The sequence below is a fragment of the Osmerus mordax genome, chromosome 15, assembly GCF_038355195.1.
Source record: "Osmerus mordax isolate fOsmMor3 chromosome 15, fOsmMor3.pri, whole genome shotgun sequence".
NCBI classification, from domain to species: domain Eukaryota; kingdom Metazoa; phylum Chordata; class Actinopteri; order Osmeriformes; family Osmeridae; genus Osmerus; species Osmerus mordax.
The window spans coordinates 4,675,288-4,695,837 of NC_090064.1; the positions used below are offsets into that span (position 1 = coordinate 4,675,288).

General features: G+C 41.8%; 1 protein-coding gene and 1 long non-coding RNA gene across 6 annotated transcripts in view; both read right to left on the minus strand.

Annotated features, from left to right (window-relative positions):
- The window catches only part of cpne3 (copine III), a 60,301-nt gene extending 56,131 nt beyond the window's left edge, over positions 1–4,170 (minus strand). For all 5 annotated transcript variants that reach the window (XM_067251981.1, XM_067251980.1, XM_067251978.1 and 2 more), the window contains exon 1: positions 4,091–4,170. The gene's annotated coding sequence lies outside the window, so the exon portion shown is untranslated. The remainder of the gene's footprint in view (positions 1–4,090) is intronic.
- Positions 4,171–15,727: 11,557 nt separating this feature from the next.
- On the minus strand, positions 15,728–16,449 carry LOC136957390 (uncharacterized). Its single transcript, XR_010878304.1, has 3 exons — positions 16,310–16,449; positions 16,041–16,160; positions 15,728–15,799 (listed from the first exon to the last, which is right to left on the minus strand). It is a non-coding gene; the product is annotated as an uncharacterized lncRNA (long non-coding RNA).
- Between the last annotated feature and the right edge of the window lie 4,101 nt (positions 16,450–20,550).

The following is a 20,550-nucleotide window of genomic DNA, read 5'->3' on the forward strand; positions in this document are numbered from 1 at the left end:
TACAACAATGACTTTAGAGAACTACAACTCTGCACTAGTCTGACACGCCCACGAGCGTGGTGCACTGTGGGAAGGCGAGCGATGGCAAGCGATTTGCGTTGCTGCAGTGTAAATGCACCGTAACCCGGACACAAATACACCATTCGCCATCCGTGTGCCGTGTGCACACTCAGAGAAATTACGAAAATACGTGGTAAAGACGGTGGAGGCCTCGACTTTAAAAGAAAGAAAAACTTTTGTAATTCTGAAGTGGAGGTACTGCTGCAAGAAGTTAGCGACAAACGACACATCATATTTAGTAGCGTCAGCAGTGGATACAAAGCAGTAAATAAAACCGATGCATGGAATGCAATAACTCATGCAGTGAACGCTGTACCTGGAGAAGAGAACAGAAATGATAAAGTGAAAAATAAATGGTTTGATCTGAAATTTGAGGCAAAAAAAACATATTTCAAAGCATAGAAGACAGATGACTGTTGCAAATATCCATGAGGACTGCTCTTGGAAGCCTAAAGCGTCCCAACAGGTACTCGTCACACTCAATGCAAATAAATCGGTATGGTCACAGAAAATGTGTTCCCTCCAGGGCATGAACTGCAAAATTTTGCAGCAGCAATAAATATGCCATTGTGTGGTGTAGGTGTAAAGGAGTTGTATATAAAGTTCTTGGTAGCGATTGTTAAATCCTGCGTCATTGGGTCAAGACTCTTATTTTGAAGTATTGTTCACACTTTAGTAGCATATCCTGCCTTGAAGCAGAAGAAAAGATAACTGCTGCAGGTAGGTTGGGCAAAAAGTGTTCGCATTCAAGTCTTTAGAATAATTCCATATATATTTGTATTACAAATGCCAATTAAATGTCTGTTTTGTGTTGTCAATAAGCAATCATATAAATCGCATTTTAAGGATATTTAGAATTGTTTAATTTGATTTTCTACTTTCGTTTGAATTTCAAGCACGTTGGCGGTTGGCTAATGGAGTTTGTAATGTTCCCATGTACTTTGTTTAGGCGGACCAAAGTAATGCCCACAACTGAATTACGTATATTTGATGACCCATTGTCCAGGTAACAAATTCAATTTGCTGTTTTGATTTGAAGTTTTATATCTTGTGTGGTAAAATTGTTATTATACTGTTCGTACTGGTGGTGGGGATAGCATTCCCGCTTTAGAATGACTAGCCAGTAACGTTCTGTTGCATGCTACATGCAGTACCCTTTTCCACCACAAGAGTGGAGTGTCTACCGTAAGCACTGTTCTGCGCGATACAATGTTGGATGAAGATCTTATGTTGTGTGTCCATATGACATTATGATTGTATATTTTAGTAATTAGGAATTAATTAGAACACACTGTTATTAATAGAGCAGAAGAAAAGATAAGTGCTGCAGGCGGACCAAAGTAATGCCCACAACTGAATTACGTATATTTGATGACCCATTGTCCAGAAATAAACATCTTCATCCATCCTGAGAGTAAAGAGCAGCAAACACAACGCAGGTTACATAGACCTAGTGTGGGGAATAGGCCTACTTTGGGCCTATAAATACCGTTATGAGTCACTTATTATTGGATGGCAAGGTTCCCCGTTAACATAATTGATGTGAATTGAAGGCAAAGCAAGGCTAGTTTATATGCCTAGCACAATTCATACACAATGGCAATTCAAAGTGCTTTACAAATGAGCAGAAGTGTAAGTGTAGTGTGTATTTATTAAAACAAACTAACTTTTTATTAAATTATGTGTAAAATAATAAAAAATATTAGTTGCAAAATTATAAAGGCGAGAAATATTCAATTTTAAATTGGAACGGACGAAAACGGTATAACTACTTATTTTGCGCAAACATGTCAGCTCTAAATTGTGTGTAAAGGCCAATGGGACACATGGGAACGCCCTCCTCTATGGGGAACGCCCTCAGAGAGCCCCGGAGAGCTCGACGTGCACCTCCTGAATTTTCTAAAGGCTTATATATGCTTCTGCGTTTTTCTAAAAACAGACACATGGGAACGCCCTCTTCTCCGAGGAACGCCCTCTACGAGCTCTCTGTCAGCCCTCGGAGAGCCCCGGAGAGCTCGACATGCACCCCCTGAATTTTCTAACTATCCGTCGTGAGCGACGGAGAGCTACGGAGACCCCCTTGGCTGTGATTGGTCAGTATTAAGAATCGCTTGCGTCAGGGGCGGGGTTGCCGGGATAAACAGGACGAACAGAATCCTTTGACCGCCATTGCTGTAAGTTTTTAGAATTCATATTTCAGCTAAACAGTACATGTAAATCAGCATCTGAATTCAAATGTGACGAGAAATGGGCAGTGTAGTTGCTGAAAATGTGCGTATTTTATTGATGAAAACGGCTCATTTGTAAATTTGCTCCGACTTCTCGATAACCTAGGTAAATAAACACTCCACGACGATTTACAAAAAAACGTTGCGCCACCTACTCTTCTGGCGGTGAATTGTTTTCAGCACCCACAGCCTACGGAGAACCATAAACGCAGTCTATCCGTGCGTATCTTTGCGCCCGCCCATCCGTAAACGGAGACGCAGAAGCATATTGCGGCCTTAACTATCCGTCGTAATTTCGGAGAGCTACGGAGACCCCCTTGGCTGTGATTGGTCAGTATTAAGAACCGCTTGCGTCAGGGGCGGGGTTGCCGTGATAAACAGGATGAACAGAATCCTTTGACCGCCATTGCTGTAAGTTTTTAGAATTCATATTTCAGCTAAACAGTACATGTAAATCAGCATCTGAATTCAAATGTGACGAGAAATGGGCAGTGTAGTTGCTGAAAATGTGCGTATTTTATTGATGAAACGGCTAATTTGTAAATTCGCTCCGACTTCTCGATAACCTAGGTAAATAAACACTCGACGACGACTTACAAAAAACCGTTGCGCCACCTACTCTTCTGTCCGTGAATTGTTTTCAGCACCCACAGCCTACGGAGAACCATAAACAAAGTCTATCCTTCCATATCCGTGCGCCCGCCCATCCGTAAACGGAGACGCAGAAGCATATTTCGGCCTTTAGAGTGCTGTTGGGTGTGCGTAAATTCTGTTCTTACCTAAGAACAAATCCCAAATAAGAAAACATTGGTGAATGCCAGAATCTTTGTGAAAACTGCGTAAGTGGGGTTTAAGAAAAAATCTTAAGAACATTTGGTGAATGATGCCCAATCTTCTCTTTAATAACAAGAAAAGTATAATGTGAGACATTTGACTTCCCTCCGTTTGGTTGCGACAGCAAGACGAAATCCTTAACTTTTTGTTTCAAGTTCGCACGCGCGACCGCGAGGGGGTGCCTTTCATGGCAGCCATGCATCTGATGGCACAACAGCGGGGCTGATGAAAAGGGCCGACAGCTTTGTGGAGATAAGACTCCTCGGCCAATATTAAGACATATATCCATATAAGGATATTAATACCTATAATATATATATTTACTGTACTGCTGTCGATATAGCTCTGTCTAGCTGAGAGTCAGAAACCTCCCGTCTCAGACTGTGACTGGCACAAAATCTGAAACTCCTTGCCAAACAACCTCGCCCGACACCAAGTTGAGACTGCAACTGATCTGCAATTTCCATGTGCATTTTGTGTTTTATTATCATGTCACAAACACAAATCACTTCTTTGTATGGTTCCGAAGACATGGCTTAGACTTATTATCAGTGCACCGAGTGTGGGAAAAACCCGGGTGACTAATTTAAGAAAACCGGAAAAAAATGTATTTTTGCAATGGCTCTAGTCCTAAAATGGCTAGCAATGTAAGCTATTAAGTGACAGTAATGTCACAAAAAATGTATTACTAGTATAATAACATAATTTGTTGTTTATCACATACATAATATTATTAGCTATGTGTACAAAGCAAATAAGTTGGAGGCATAACCAAATTATTTTACTAACTAGCTAGGTCCAGATGCTACAGTAGCAACCGTAACTACATCATTTACTAGCACGTCATCATACAATGCAAGCACATCAGAACAGCATAGCTCAATATGGCATATAACATAATGCTTAACATAGAGTGCTTTTCACAGTTGACCAGTTCAAAGTCATTGCTAATCGTGGTAACTACTTACCAAGTGAAGTTTCTCTAGTAGCCTACTACCAGTAGCGAAGGGACTGCAAATAGAACGAACTCCGCCTTCTGCTGCTAGCCTACAAGACATTGTGGGTGGGTTCGGGAGGACAAACGTTCTGCTCTCAATGTAATCACAACAGAGTTCCAAGCGTCAATAAATGCAAAACTGAACTTATTGCTCATTTAACATTGTGATAAAAAACACAATTGTGAGATTTCATGTACAATATGATGTACGCTGATATTATTCGTACATTTACTTTCGAAAACAGTAGTCAATTTTCGCTTGTTGACTGAGGCGTTAGCATAATTAGCCTCTGTTGGACGACAGTCTGATAGCAGTCTGATACATCCGTTTTCAATCGTTAAAATAATCAACATGCCTCACATATCAATGAACGTTTTATGATTTATTATGACATCATATTACTAGTAAACAATTCAATGGTACAATTATCATTATATACCTGTGGTTTTAAGCAGTACCGTAACGGAAACACATGTGCCCCGTTACGGTACTGTGAATACACATTGAAGGATTCATATATCTATGTGTCTATTCCAATATGTAATGATGGTATTCTATGACACAAATCTGTGTTCTAGAAAGAGTGGTCTGGAGTCGCAGAGGTCCGATAATATCAGCTTTAATGCAGCAGTTGGAAATCAACAAGTACAGAGCTCTGGGGCTGTCTACGTTTCCCTACCCGCAACAGAGTTTGGGCTGGTTCACGAAGTCCAACTGGCTATCTTTCCCTGCCCCAGCATATAATATACAGTGCAATTAAAACAGAAAGATGAAAAGAGGGTTGAGCTTGTTCTCTCGTGCATCAGGGAGTTGTTCTTGCCACCTGCTCGGGTGCCATCTCCACCCAGATTCAAGGTTGTTTCTGAAAATGAAAAGATAGAGACACAAAGAACAGCCTGCTTCCCACACTCAGTGTGAGACCCAATGTTTAAGCCTGAGCACACTTCTAAGTTTCATAACTTTAATAAGCACAATGCATAACTTTAATAAGCACAATACATAACTTTAAGACATGCCTCCTTCATAAATCCTGTTGTTATATTCACTCGTGCACAGTGCCCGTGATGCATTCAGTGATTAAAATGCCACACATATAAATAACTGGGATCATAGTTAGTGCCGTGCCTGATATGCAGCTGGTGATTACAGTTCTAGAATATGTGTTGTAATGTATTATACATTCTTTAATCCCTCTTTTGATCTCTGAAAACACCAGAGATCAATCAACATAGCCCGGACCAACCACCGCCTCCTCGTCCTGGTCAGCCAGCCCCAGCAACGGCATTTGGAACCCCTTCGTCGGGTTATCCTCAGCCGAGACAATGATCCTGTTACATAGGGACCTGATACATGGGATACAGCAACAGTCATGTTGATATTGATATAGCACACTCTTAAGTAAAATAGCGGAAACCTTCTTAGTCCAGTACAATTCTAGTGTGGTCAAGCAGTATCACTCTTGGCCTAGTCGTAACCCTCTTTTCCGGACTCTCACATTCGTAGCAATAGCAAAAGGTTCACTGGCCCTTCTCCACCAACTCCTGCAACGTACAACTGGATTCTGGAACAGCACAACACATGCTCCACTGGTACCACGTACTTCCTTTCCCCAGCACCCTTAGGGCGTGCAAGGTTCTCTCGATGACCTTGAATGGTCCTGTCCATAAATGTACAACAGGCTTCTCCGAACATCGGATGATGTATTGGGGCAAGTGGGGCAGGGTCTTCAAGGGGAAGGGGGGGGGGGGCAGACCACTCCTAGGTCTGATGGGGCATAGGGGCAGATGGGGCAGGGTCTCCAAGGGGAAGGGGTAGATCATCCAGTGAGAAGGGGGGGGGGGGCAGGGTCTCCAGGGGAATGGGGCCTTAGAACAGGGGTTAGGTAGTCAGACCCGCCGGTCTGACTCGTCCTCAAGTAGAAAAGAGTTACAGTCCCAACATCACCTTATCTCCCATGATCAAGCAGTAACTGAGTCAAATGAGATGCGAACAGTCGAACACCAATGATTAAACACAGATATTGAAATCAAGAACCCATTTGAGTATTTAAAGTGGATATTTTTAAAGTTCAAATAAATCCCTCCTTTCACACCCTTATAGGGTGTGACAACAAACCCACATTTAAAAAATATCCCATTACCGATTACACAATGTTGACATACAAATCAACAATAATGATGAGACTATGCAGCATTATGGCCAAGTGGTGTGGATACACTGGACACAGTGGGAAAACCCTAATGATGTTATAGGGGAAAACCCACCGTCACTCCACAGAGTGGACATTCAACATCCATGTATCCACGGCAGACCTGGACATACTCACAGGCCCCCTTCACCACATACATACAACTTTAGCCAAGCTTTTAGAATTATAATAAAATAAAATAAATTAGAAACAAATAGAAAAACCAGTAATAAGACAGGATATTTTAAAGTTTTCATAAGATCCCTCCTTTCATTGATAACTTTAATTAATACCCAATCTCCTCGTTTGACTCCTCCACTCTTTGGTTTACTGCTTCACCTGGAACAGAATTTAGCAGAAGACATCTCTTTTCTCGTGAGCATTAGGTTTAAGTTGTGTAATTATGATCTTCTATAATTCAATTCAAATGTTGTTAATGCATCTGGTACAGGACTGGGAAAGATTTCAATCCACTGTAAACATATCTATAATTACCAGGCAGTATTGACCCTTCAGTTTTCTTATTGTTGAGCAAACACATGTAACAGCATCTAATAAGACAATACATCATCATTTGATATTCAACTCCTATTAGTCATGCCTAGAAATGACAATCTGTTTCTTTGTTCCCTTCTTTAGAAAATCAACTGTTAGTCTAATTTCTTTCACTTCAAAAAACCTTTTCTGTCTTTTAAAACAGTTAAGTTTAAGACCAATATTGTTTTAGATTCTCTATTTTACCAAATCACACCTCTTTTTATCAAAGATATGATAAAAGCAATTTTCATTATGCCAAACCAGAATCTGTATGCTTCTTAAATGAAATATAAACCAAATAATGTTCTTAATGTAGCTATTAACCAAACATTTTTCCCAACTATATTTTCTATAAAGGTCAGATAGGTAGAACTTCATAACTCGTTTTGCTGCAGTTCAAAACGAGCCAATTAGCTCAAACCATCATAACCACAATTTATCAGACTTGATGAGTCTTCCCAAATTATTTCAGAACTGAATGTTATAATAACCCTCTTCATAATACCACATTATCACAGCCTAACTGTTTATCCCAAACAGTATGCCAGGCTCTGATAAAACTCTCAAATAAAACTTAAAACCAAATTACAATTAAACTCCAAATAAAAGTACATTTAGTTATTTTCTCTTTCTCATTTTTAACCAAATTATATCTAATACCTTTATCAAAACTCTTAAAAACCCTAGATTTTACTATTTTGACTTAAAATGCTATCCCATATACCTTCAAAGTATATTCATAGTTTCCTCTTCAAAACATCAGTGTTTAAACCAATCATCTCTTCACATCCACAAAACGTTCTTGTTTTATTTCATAACCTTCCATGATCCTCTCTAAACCAATCCTTTATGTAACTTTCCAATTGCTTCCTCATAATTTTTCACATACATTTCCTCAAACCATTCTTTGACCAACACAGCTGTTTAGCGTTTACCGTCTATTCACTTAATTTTGCTCTAGTATAACTCTTCCAAATGTATTAGAACCTATTTATAAACCAGGGGTATACCCTCTGGGATAACCTTTGTAAGATCTCAACGTAACTGACTCTTTTAGCCCCCACCTTTCTCCAACTCTCCTCGGGATTTCTTTAACTTCTTGGTCAAAGGAAAAAACACACCACACTCCTCTCTATTTTTATTAAACTCAATATGACTCCACACAAATAGACAGTGTTCAGGGATTCTAACCCCTGGAGAGGACTCTAACCTCCCCTTGGACAAAGACAACGAGTTTAGGGACTCTAACCCCTGGAGAGGACTCTAACCTCCCCTTGGACAAGGACAACGAGTTTAGGGACTCTAACCCCTGGAGAGGACTCTAACCTCCCCTTGGACAAGACAACGAATTTAGGGACTCTAACCCCTGGAAAGGACTCTAACCTCCCCTTGGACAAGGACAACGAGTTTAGGGACTCTAACCCCTGGAGAGGACTCTAACCTCCCCTTGGACAAGGACAACGAGTTTAGGGACTCTAACCCCTGGAGAGGACTCTAACCTCCCCTTGGACAAAGACAACGAGTTTAGGGACTCTAACCCCTGGAGAGGACTCTAACCTCCCCTTGGACAAAGACAACGAGTTTAGGGACTCTAACCCCTGGAGAGGACTCTAACCTCCCCTTGGACAAGGACAACGAGTTTAGGGACTCTAACCCCTGGAGAGGACTCTAACCTCCCCTTGGACAAAGACAACGAGTTTAGGGACTCTAAAACCTGGAGAGGACTCTAACCTCCCCTTGGACAAGGACAACGAGTTTAGGGACTCTAACCCCTGGAGAGGACTCTAACCTCCCCTTGGACAAAGACAACGAGTTTAGGGACTCTAACCCCTGGAGAGGACTCTAACCTCCCCTTGGACAAAGACAACGAGTTTAGGGACTCTAACCCCTGGAGAGGACTCTAACCTCCCCTTGGACAAGGACAACGAGTTTAGGGACTCTAACCCCTGGAGAGGACTCTAACCTCCCCTTGGACAAAGACAACGAGTTTAGGGACTCTAAAACCTGGAGAGGACTCTAACCTCCCCTTGGACAAGGACAACGAGTTTAGGGACTCTAACCCCTGGAGAGGACTCTAACCTCCCTTTTGACAAGGACAACGAGTTTAGGGACTCTAACCCCTGGAGAGGACTCTAACCTCCCCTTGGACAAGGGCAACGAGTTTAGGGACTCTAACCCCTGGAGAGGACTCTAACCTCCCCTTGGACAAAGACAACGAGTTTAGGGACTCTAACCCCTGGAGAGGACTCTAACCTCCCCTTGGACAAGGACAACGAGTTTAGGGACTCTAACCCCTGGAGAGGACTCTAACCTCCCCTTGGACAAGGACAACGAGTTTAGGGACTCTAACCCCTGGAGAGGACTCTAACCTCCCCTTGGACAAGGACAACGAGTTTAGGGACTCTAACCCCTGGAGAGGACTCTAACCTCCCCTTGGACAAGGACAACGAGTTTAGGGACTCTAACCCCTGGAGAGGACTCTAACCTCCCCTTGGACAAAGACAACGAGTTTAGGGACTCTAACCCCTGGAGAGGACTCTAACCTCCCCTTGGACAAGGACAACGAGTTTAGGGACTCTAACCCCTGGAGAGGACTCTAACCTCCCCTTGGACAAAGACAACGAGTTTAGGGACTCTAACCCCTGGAGAGGACTCTAACCTCCCCTTGGACAAGGACAACGAGTTTAGGGACTCTAACCCCTGGAGAGGACTCTAACCTCCCCTTGGACAAGGACAACGAGTTTAGGGACTCTAAAACCTGGAGAGGACTCTAACCTCCCCTTGGACAAGGACAACGAGTTTAGGGACTCTAACCCCTGGAGAGGACTCTAACCTCCCTTGGACAAGGACAACGAGTTTAGGGACTCTAACCCCTGGAGAGGACTCTAACCTCCCCTTGGACAAGGACAACGAGTTTAGGGACTCTAACCCCTGGAGAGGACTCTAACCTCCCCTTGGACAAAGACAACGAGTTTAGGGACTCTAACCCCTGGAGAGGACTCTAACCTCCCCTTGGACAAGGACAACGAGTTTAGGGACTCTAACCCCTGGAGAGGACTCTAACCTCCCCTTGGACAAGGACAACGAGTTTAGGGACTCTAACCCCTGGAGAGGACTCTAACCTCCCCTTGGACAAAGACAACGAGTTTAGGGACTCTAACCCCTGGAGAGGACTCTAACCTCCCCTTGGACAAGGACAACGAGTTTAGGGACTCTAACCCCTGGAGAGGACTCTAACCTCCCCTTGGACAAAGACAACGAGTTTAGGGACTCTAACCCCTGGAGAGGACTCTAACCTCCTCTTGGACAAGGACAACGAGTTTAGGGACTCTAACCCCTGAAGAGGACTCTAACCTCCCCTTGGACAAAGACAACGAGTTTAGGGACTCTAACCCCTGGAGAGGACTCTAACCTCCCCTTGGACAAAGACAACGAGTTTAGGGACTCTAACCCCTGGAGAGGACTCTAACCTCCCCTTGGACAAGACAACGAATTTAGGGACTCTAACCCCTGGAGAGGACTCCAACCTCCCCTTGGACAAGGACAAAACACAAAAACGGTTGATTTCCCCCCACTGTTGGTTTGACTAGGTACGATGAAACATAGTAATCGTCAAAATTTGGTTCTCAGTTCCGAATAGCAGTACTTTGAATTAACAGGTGTCTGCTTACCTTTTTTTTATGTTGAGGCACCTCTGATGATTACGTCTGCCTCCTCGTACCGGTGTATGGGTCTCTCTCCCGATCTGTCGGTCGGGCTGGAACCCTCTGGACTCCCTCTTTTCAGCGTCGGAGTCACCATTTGAAGGATTCATATATCTATGTGTCTATTCCAATATGTAATGATGGTATTCTATGACACAAATCTGTGTTCTAGAAAGAGTGGTCTGGAGTCGCAGAGGTCCGATAATATCAGCTTTAATGCAGCAGTTGGAAATCAACAAGTACAGAGCTCTGGGGCTGTCTACGTTTCCCTACCCGCAACAGAGTTTGGGCTGGTTCACGAAGTCCAACTGGCTATCTTTCCCTGCCCCAGCATATAATATACAGTGCAATTAAAACAGAAAGATGAAAAGAGGGTTGAGCTTGTTGCCACCTGCTCGGGTGCCATCTCCACCCAGATTCAAGGTTGTTTCTGAAAATGAAAAGATAGAGACACAAAGAACAGCCTGCTTCCCACACTCAGTGTGAGACCCAATGTTTAAGCCTGAGCACATTTCTAAGTTTCATAACTTTAATAAGCACAATGCATAACTTTAATAAGCACAATACATAACTTTAAGACATGCCTCCTTCATAAATCCTGTTGTTATATTCACTCGTGCACAGTGCCCGTGATGCATTCAGTGATTAAAATGCCACACATATAAATAACTGGGATCATAGTTAGTGCCGTGCCTGATATGCAGCTGGTGATTACAGTTCTAGAATATGTGTTGTAATGTATTATACATTCTTTAACATGTGCGCGTCTTTTAGCAAATCTGTGTGCAAAGTCTTTAACCACGCTCTTTACATGTAAACTGCGCGCTCGTTTATTCTCTATGCTAAGGATGGCCAGACCTGACAGCCTCTCTTGTGACATGGAGCTTCTGAGATGTTTTGATCAGTTTTAGCTTGGAAAATGACCTTGATGGCCCAACAATAACACCAGTCGGCGTAGCAGGATCCGAGCTACGCTACAGTTAGCTACCTATTTGCTGCGGGCTCGCCGGTCTGTGTGACCATCTGACCTATTTCGTCACGTCACTTACCTTGCTAACAAAGAAAGCACAATTAAATATACTTTTCTTTATTTTTATATCAACTCTGGAAACACAGACAAGACAATAAGACCATAGTGTGCATCCCATGTAATTCAAATTAGATTTTTTTTTTTACTTCCCTGCGGGGGCAATCTCTACGGGCCTGGTTTTAAACCAGTGTAGCTCACTGTAATGCTATACACGACGCGGTTTAGAAAACTGAATTCTACTGCTGTTTAGAGAGGCGGTTAGAACCAAAACTGTACTTTACTGTAGCGAGTGGTAGGCCTATGTACCAGTGAAGCAAGTGGTACGTGACAGTGGCTAGTGGTACATGCCAGTGCCTCCACTGGCACATGACAGTGGCTAGTGGTACGTGCCAGCGCCTCCACTGGTACGTGACAGTAGCTAGTGGTACGTGCCAGCGCCTCTACTGGCACGTGACAGTGGCTAGTGGTACTGCCAGCGCCTCCACTATGGTGTTCATTTTAGGACATCCTCATATCTCAGACTCAAGTGTCAGACTCAAACAAAAAGGCGTCAAATCTCAGACCAAAAGTCGTCAGACTCAGGCAAAAAGGCTTCAGTCTCAGACAAAACGCTCTCAAACCAAACGCCATCATTCTCAGACAAAACGCTCTCAAAAGAAACGCCACCATTCTCAGACAAAACGCTCTCAAACCAAATGGCGTCATTCTCAGACAAAACGCTCTCAAACTAAACTGCGTCATTCTCAGACAAAACGCTCTCAAACTAAACTGCATCATTCTCAGAAAAAACGCTCTCAAACCAAACGCCATCATTCTCTGGCAAAACGCTCTCAAACTAAACGGCGTAATTCTCAGACAAAACGCTCTCAAACTAAACGGCGTCATTCTCAGATAAAACACTCTCAAACCAAAAAACATAAATCTCAGACAAAACGTCCTCAAACTAAACTTTGTCAGAATTTTTTTGGTCAAAGCTAGCTAGATGAGGGAGCTGTTGACTAGCTTTCTGAATTAGCTAAAGTAGCAGCTTTTAAAGTGAATACCATGTTTTTTTTTTCTGTTGACTGGTACAGCAAGAAAACTTGATATAATACGAAATAGTTGTTTTCTGCAAGCTAGTTCACTGGTGTAAAGTAAACCCATGTGTAGTCCTCTGGATGCCATGGATACTACAAACAAACTTTGCTAAAGAATCATAAACGTCATCAACACGCGGCGCGACAATCTGAACAACTGTTCCGCCAGTACAATCAAAGAAATTATACCAGAGAATGTCTGCTGTCAGCTGTGTTGTCGATGCCTTGAGAGAAAAAAGGAAGTGACCAGAGCTTGCCGTAAAGCAGTAGCTCTGGTCGTACCATGTTTATGACGTCAATGACATTTTCAAAGGCTTTTTAGAACAGAAAGGCAACTTTTAAAAAATCTAACAGCCAGCAGTGTGTATTTTTTTTGACTCCCCTTTCGAATTCAGAATTCAAATTACTAAACAAAAAATTATATCCCAAGAAAATGGATTTTGAGGGGTATAGCTCCATAGACCTCCATTCATTCTGCACTCACTCGTTAGCGCCCTCACATGGAACTGCAACCAGTTCAGAACCCGGAAGTTTCCAGAGAGTGGCAGTTCTCCCCATAGATATATATAAAGACTTCTCCCTATATTAGACATTCTCTGGTATAAGTTCTTTGATTGTACTTGGCAGAACAGTTGTTCAGATCGTCGCGCCGCGTGTTGATGACGTTTATGATTCTTTAGCAAAGTTTGTTTGTAGTATCCATGGCAACCAGAGGACAACACATGGGTTTACTTTACACGAGTGAACTAGCTTGCAGAAAACAACTATTTCGTATTATATCAAAAGTAAGTTTTCTTGCTGTACCAGTTAACAGAAACAACACCATGGGATTCACTTTAAAAGCTGCTACTTTAGCTAATTCAGAAAGTTAGTCAACAGCTCCCTCATCTAGCTAGCTTTGACAAAAAAAAATTTGGACAAAGTTTAGTTGGAGGGCGTTTCGTCTGAGAATGACTCTGTTTGGTTTGAGAGCGTTTCGTCTGAGAATGACGCCGTTTAGTTTGAGAGCGTTTTGTCTGAGAATGACGCCGTTTAGTTTGAGAGCGTTTTGTCTGAGAATGACCCCGTTTAGTTTGAGAGCGTTTTGTCTGAAATTGACGTTGTTTAGTTTGAGAGCGTTTTGTCTGAGAATGACAGGTTTTTCTGAGACTGAAGCCGTTTCGCCTGAGTCTGACGTCTTTTGGTCTGAGACTTGACGCCTTTTCGTTTGAGTCTGACACTTGAGTCTGAGATCTGAGGATGTCCTAAAATGAACACCGTACTCCACTGGTAAGTGACAGTAGTGGTACATGCCAGCGCCTCCACTGGTATGTGACAGTGGCTAGTGGTACGTGCCAGTGCCTCTACTGGCACATGACAGTTACTGTTTTGTTGATAGTGGTATGCAAGTATGGAACGCCGACAGGGTCAAAGGTACTCGTAATTTAAACGCGTATTTTTGATTGGACACCCGTTTAGGAAGCGCCTGCAGCTGTTTCATAACCGGCTGCAGCCGTAAATGTGCAGGCAAAAGTTACACATGAATGTACGCGTTAGTTAACGCTTGCAGGCATTAAATAGACGCCTGTATATTTACACGTGTAATTGCAGGCGTTAAATAAACGCTTGTATATTTACACGTGCAATTGCAGGCGTTAAATAAACGCCTGTATATTTACACGTGCAATTGCAGGCGTTAAAGGTGACATGACATGCTGTTTTTGGATGCTTTTATATAGGCCTTAGTGGTCCCCTAATACTGTATCAGAAGTCTCTATGCCGAAATTCAGCCTTGGTGCAGAATTACAGCCACTACTAGCAGTCCCACAAGGAGCTTTCCTCAGAACGCGCTGTTTTGGTGTCTGTAGCTTTAAATGCTAATGAGGAGGAGAGAGGCGGCACCATGCGCTAATGTTTACAATGGATGTATCGCAATGGCTCGTAGCACCGTTGCTGTAAGATGCCTTGAATTTGCCCATTCTCATCTGAGAACCCTGGTTTGCAGAGGTGCACATTCAGTCATTTTAATGAGGGTAAAGGCAGATATCGCGCACGCCATAATACCAACAGCAGAACAGTTATCCAAATAACAAAGAACACTTGCGTTACAGTGTGTGTATTCACACACATACTAGCTATCTAACTTTACATTAGCGACAGTAACTCAGCTTTTAGCTGCAGAGCTAATTACAGCCACATTCTAAGGGTAGCAAACTAGGAACCATATACAGTAAAGCAACAAAATGATATAGCGTTAGTTAACTTACTTGTCCGATGTTTGTAGCTGGACTTAAGAGAGTTAGTAGTGGCTGAAATGTTTGGCGAAAACATACAAAACTTTGGGAAGTTGTGTCGCCGCATTTCCAGAGAAATTAAAATGAAGACACTGGATCTTCAGAGGCTCGGATGAAGGAATAACTGTAAAAATACTTTTGTTATCCTTTGTACAATCCAAACTGAGCAAATGTAATGCTTCTACGTTTGCAAGCCATGATGTCTCTCGAGGATAAAAAAACTTGCATGGTCGTAGCTCAGTTTCTCATGTGCGGGCCAGATTATCTGGGCAGGCAAAGAAAAGAGAGGGGGGAGGTAACCTTCCTCCTTGTGACGTCACAAGGAGGACATTTTCAAACAGAGCAATTGAACCTTCATTTTCTCAAAGGCGGAGAAGAACACCCAGGGCTTGGTTTACACCTATCGAATATTCTAGCCACTGGAGGACCAAAGGCAGGCTAGGGGAACTCATATTAATGTTAAATAACCTCCTAAAGTGAAGTTTTCATGTCATGTCACCTTTAAATAAACGCCTGTATATTTACACGTGCAATTGCAGGCGTTACGCCACATGCAAATCACTGCCCACAATTTTCCTAGCTCCTCCTGCAGCTAGCTGGGCTAACTCCCCAGGAATAACTATTAAACGTATTTCAGGAAAAATGCTCAAATGGGTTTGTCCTCCCTAGTAGTAGCGGAAGATTTGAAAACAAGTTTAGCCCAGCAGTCAGAAGTTTGAAGGAAGAGAAGATGTGCAAGGCAAGTCCTAATGAAAATCTGCAGAGGGGACTGGTGCCTCTCAGTCCTTAAACCATGGTAGTTCCACTGGTTGCAGAAGTCTGCCATGTCTCTGTTGATTCAAGGCAGATACACATAATGACTATCCTCCACCTGAAATCACAATAAACATAACATTGGACTTTATCACTATAAGCATGTATATTTCAAGGTGCTACTACTGTATCAATAACAGAAGTAGCAGCAACATCATAAAACTATTCTTATCCACATATCCATGTCAGTTCTTGCTCTAGTTGATAAACAAGTGAGCTACCTGATAGCGTTTGAGATGTTACAACCTACAGTTTCAATAACCAAGATATAGCAAAAAAATGAGTGAGCGAGCATCTACCTTCAGTCTGTAGTTTCCATCGATGTGTCATAAAGAATTCAGAGCAGCAACACTGTACCTTCTGTGCAGCCTCTGCGACATTGATGGGAAGGCAGCTGCCCTCAGGTTAATGCAAAGTGTCTGACAAGACAGAAAGATTGACAATGCCCAGGTGAGACAATGTATCACTAGAGTACTTGATTTTTGACAATCCATTCATGCCAAAATTGTGGAAACCATGCATTTAAAATCTTTGCATTTCTTAGCATTCAACCCCAAGCACAACTGACCTTAGATGTGGTTTGAGTGTAGAATGGAACACGTGGAGAATATCTGCCATCTATCATCAGACCCCTCAGTTGCTCTCCGGTGATGTGATAATGAGGAGCACCTCTAGCTCCACTCCAAGTCGATGGAGCCTGGTAACCGGAACTGGCTGCAACAATAATACAATGCTGTGCTTACAACATTTAAGAGACTGTAACTTGCACAACCCTTACAAAAAAGAAGTATACTTCAAGTTTATTTTGTAAGTATACTTAGTATAAAAAGTATACTATTATCATGTTACTTAAAGTATACTAGCAGTGTACTTTACATTTAGTCATTTAGCAGACGCTCTTATCCAGAGTGATATCCAGTACTTATTTAAATACTATTTTTGTACTAAGTAAACTGAATTGGCCCACTTTTTAGGTCACTTAGTACACTTTAAAGTACACTTATAGTGTATTTCAAGGTTTACTTTTGAATACTGTAAAGTAGCCTGTGTAGTGCACTTTCAGTTTATCAAGTATACTTCCTTAAGTACTTCAAAGTATACCTTGGAATACTCTAAAGTAACCTGTGTAGTGCACTTTCAGTTCATGAAATATACTTCCTAAAGAGCCTCAAAGTATACTGGGCAATACTTTTAAGTGCACTTTCAATTAATGTAAGTACTTCAAGAAGTAAACTTAATAAATTAAATTTTACTATTACTTACTAATACATTTTAATGTTTAGGAGCCCCTCATACACCTCAGATTATAAGTCACTTAGCAAGAACGGGGGCCCTTGCAAAGTTACACTGCAATTTCTGAGCTGAAAGAAGCTATTCACTGCGCAAGTTTTGACGTTTGAAGAATCCAGCTCTTCTTATGAAACGTAACAGTAATTTAACTCATGGTTACAATGGTAAACCACCACAACAATGACCACGCAACAAAACACTACATTCTAAGCAGACACATTTAAAAAACGAAATTCATGAAGTTACATTTGTATTTCAAACAAACGGCAAACTTATCAGCAAATTTTAACACTATTTACCGCCTTGCATCATGGGAATTGACCAGCCAATGAGCCACGCTATCTTCATTTTTTCACATCGTTATTTCGTTCTTCAGTCAGTTTGACAGTATAACCTTCAAATGCATAATGCAACCCTTCTGTCTGCTTCTTTCTCAAGTAGCTTTTACTTTTTTTCCATTAATACTCCAATTGATAATTATTAGTATAAGATTATAGGGCTTATGTTTTGGCAGTAATTAAGGATACAGCTTCAGTACCAAAAAAGATTCAATGTGCAATGGATAATAGATTTTCATAGACATGAATAATTAGAATGAGATGGATCTAAAACATTTAACCTGTAATGTACTTTAAAATTATTTTGACTGTTTTGCTGTATAATAATAGAAAACATACGTACATCCTACTCCAGAAGAAATGTATACCATTTTCTGTTTCTAAGCATACTTCTTAAAAGTATATCAAAAGTGATCTATTTTCAAAGCATACTTAAAAGTACATCAAAAGTGAACTAGTTTCTAAGTATACGTCTTACAAAAGTGAACAATTTTCTAAGCCTACTTCTTAAAGGTATATCAAAAGTGAACTAAAAGTGTATTATCCATATTTTAGTATACTTATATTATACTTTAATATACTTCTTTTTTGTAAGGGAAGCTTGCACTGTTAAATACCACTGCAATTTAATACATACAAATACTGAAACATAGCTGCAAGCAGCAATGGGGTGGCCAAGCAGGTCAGATGACCCAGAAGAAACTTTCGACATCCTCAGAAGAGTGTTCCGAGTACATGCAGCAAGTTTGGCGTGAATCCATCAAAGATTTGCTGAGATACAACACAACTTTCTGTTTGGCGGCTCTGCTGCCGATTTCGATTGGCTGTACCGGACAAACGGTTTCGAAAATCTAAAATCATTTTGATAGTTTGTGTGAGGATTGCATTGACTATAGCTTGTAGCTTGACTACAGGTAACTAGCGACTGCGGTGTACCTGGCTTCCTTTGCAGTGTCTTACAGTCTCGCTAAACAGAGAATCAGAGACATGACAAGCTCGTCGGCTTTGGCTGGATTCGAACCTCTGACGTTGCCGTTGCCAGGACACCAACTTATCCTAGTGAGCGATTCTCAGTGCTGCAAATCACAGTTCAGTTACTGGGTAAAAATATAAGCAGTTTTTCCTGTGGCAAGCGGTTGTCCGATTTTGCCCAAGTTTAAACAGCTGTAATTCAGTCCTATTTTGACATGTCAAGGTGATTGTGGTCTGAAGATAATCTGTCCCAAATTTTGTGAATATTTGATACATTTTGTAGGAGGAGTGAACAAAAAAGTTTTATTAATTCATTCAAAATGGCGGCATCAATTCGGCTGGTATCACAAGTTAACATGTGTCAGACACGGGATCGACCCCTAAGAGGTTAGAGGACACATATCTACAAAGCACAATAAATCTGACTTCTTGAGTATAGATCCCCTGAGAATGAAACATGATCATTACACTGTTAGACAGCTACTGTGGCATACCTGGCTTCACTAAACAGATAAACCAGTATCATGACATGCTTGATGACTGTGGCTGGGTTCGAACCTATGACCTTGCACTTCAGAGGAACCCGTCTTATCCCAGTGAGCTATTCTCCCTGCAGGGAAATGCTAAAAAGTAAGCAAATTCTCCTGTGGGAAGCATTGTCAGATTTGACCCAAGTATAAAAAGCTGTAATTCAGTCCTATTTTGACATGTCAAGGTGATTGTGGTCTGAAAATGATTTGATTACATGTCCATGAAAATAGGAGCAACGGCGAACGAGGAGTTTGTTTTAATGAAAATTCCAAAAGGCTGACGCCCAAAATGGCAGACACGGGACAGTGTGATATATTTTGACTTAGTATGCCACATAGAATCAGAAGAGACCAATCTTGTGATTTATGACAAACCTGTTCAGAAGTTATGATGCAAGAAATCCGATGCACTGGTTAGATGTAGCATCACTATATCGACAAAGCACAATAAATCTGACTGAGTATAAATCCCCTGAGAATGAAACATTATCGTGACCATTATGATTATACTGCTCGACAGCTACTGTCGCATACCTGGCATCACTAAACAGATAAACCAGTATCATGACATGCTTGAGACTTTGGCTGGATTCGAACCTACGACCTTGCACTTCAAAGGAGCCCATCTTATCCCAGTGAGCCATTTTCAGCGCTGGGAATTGCTGTGTACAGTTACTGTATACAAAAAGTAAGCCATTCTCCTGTGGCACGCGTGGTCAGATTTGGCCCAAATTGTTGCCCCAACAGCTGTAATTCAGTCCTATTTTGACATGTCAAGGTGATTGTGGTCTGAAGATAATCTGTGCCAAATCTGGTGAATATTGGATACATTGTGTAGGAGTAGGGAAAAAACGTTTTATTCATTCATTCAAAATGGCGGCCTCATCAATTTGTCTGGTATCACGCATTAACATGCGTCAGACATGGGATCTCCTAAGATATCACGAGACATAGGAATCACTGAAATACAACAAACAAATCAACAGTTATTGGTCAAAACACAATTTTGCCTATTGTAGCGCCCCCTATACCTCAAATGACCCTACCTTTTTCGGACCTCTTAATAACAGGGTCATGAATCCATACACCAAGTTTGGAGTCAATGCATCAAAGATTCACTAAGATATGACCTCACTTCCCTTTTTCCGGATCAGTTGCTGAATTTGATTGGCTGTAACTAACAAACGGATGCGAAAATCAAAGCTCCAGAGGACTTTTGTGAGGCTTGGTCTGAAGATCATCTGTGGCAATTTTGAAGAAGATTCGACAAGAATTGTAGGAGGAGTAGCGAAAAAACGCTTTTCGTTAACATTCAAAATGGCGGAGAATCTATATGACTGGGTATGACGTCAGAGAGTGCGTTGAACTTGTCTTGATCCAGGGAATCCAATGATACCTCATTTTGGAAAATGCGGCATATGGTTCAAAGGTAACGTGTGTAAACACACCTTCAACTTTGACCCATTGGTGGCACTAGAGGGTTGGAATGGGAGACATGAAACTTGGTGAAAGTGATGAGGGGACAGGTCCCAAAGAGTGTGCCAAATTTCACAACTTCTGACCATGTGGTTCTAGGGGCTGCCATAGACTCCCATGGCAGATGTATAATAATAATAAATATAGCTGCAAGCAGCAATGGAGGGGCCAAGCAGTCCAGAGCAGGACATGGCCTCCATAGC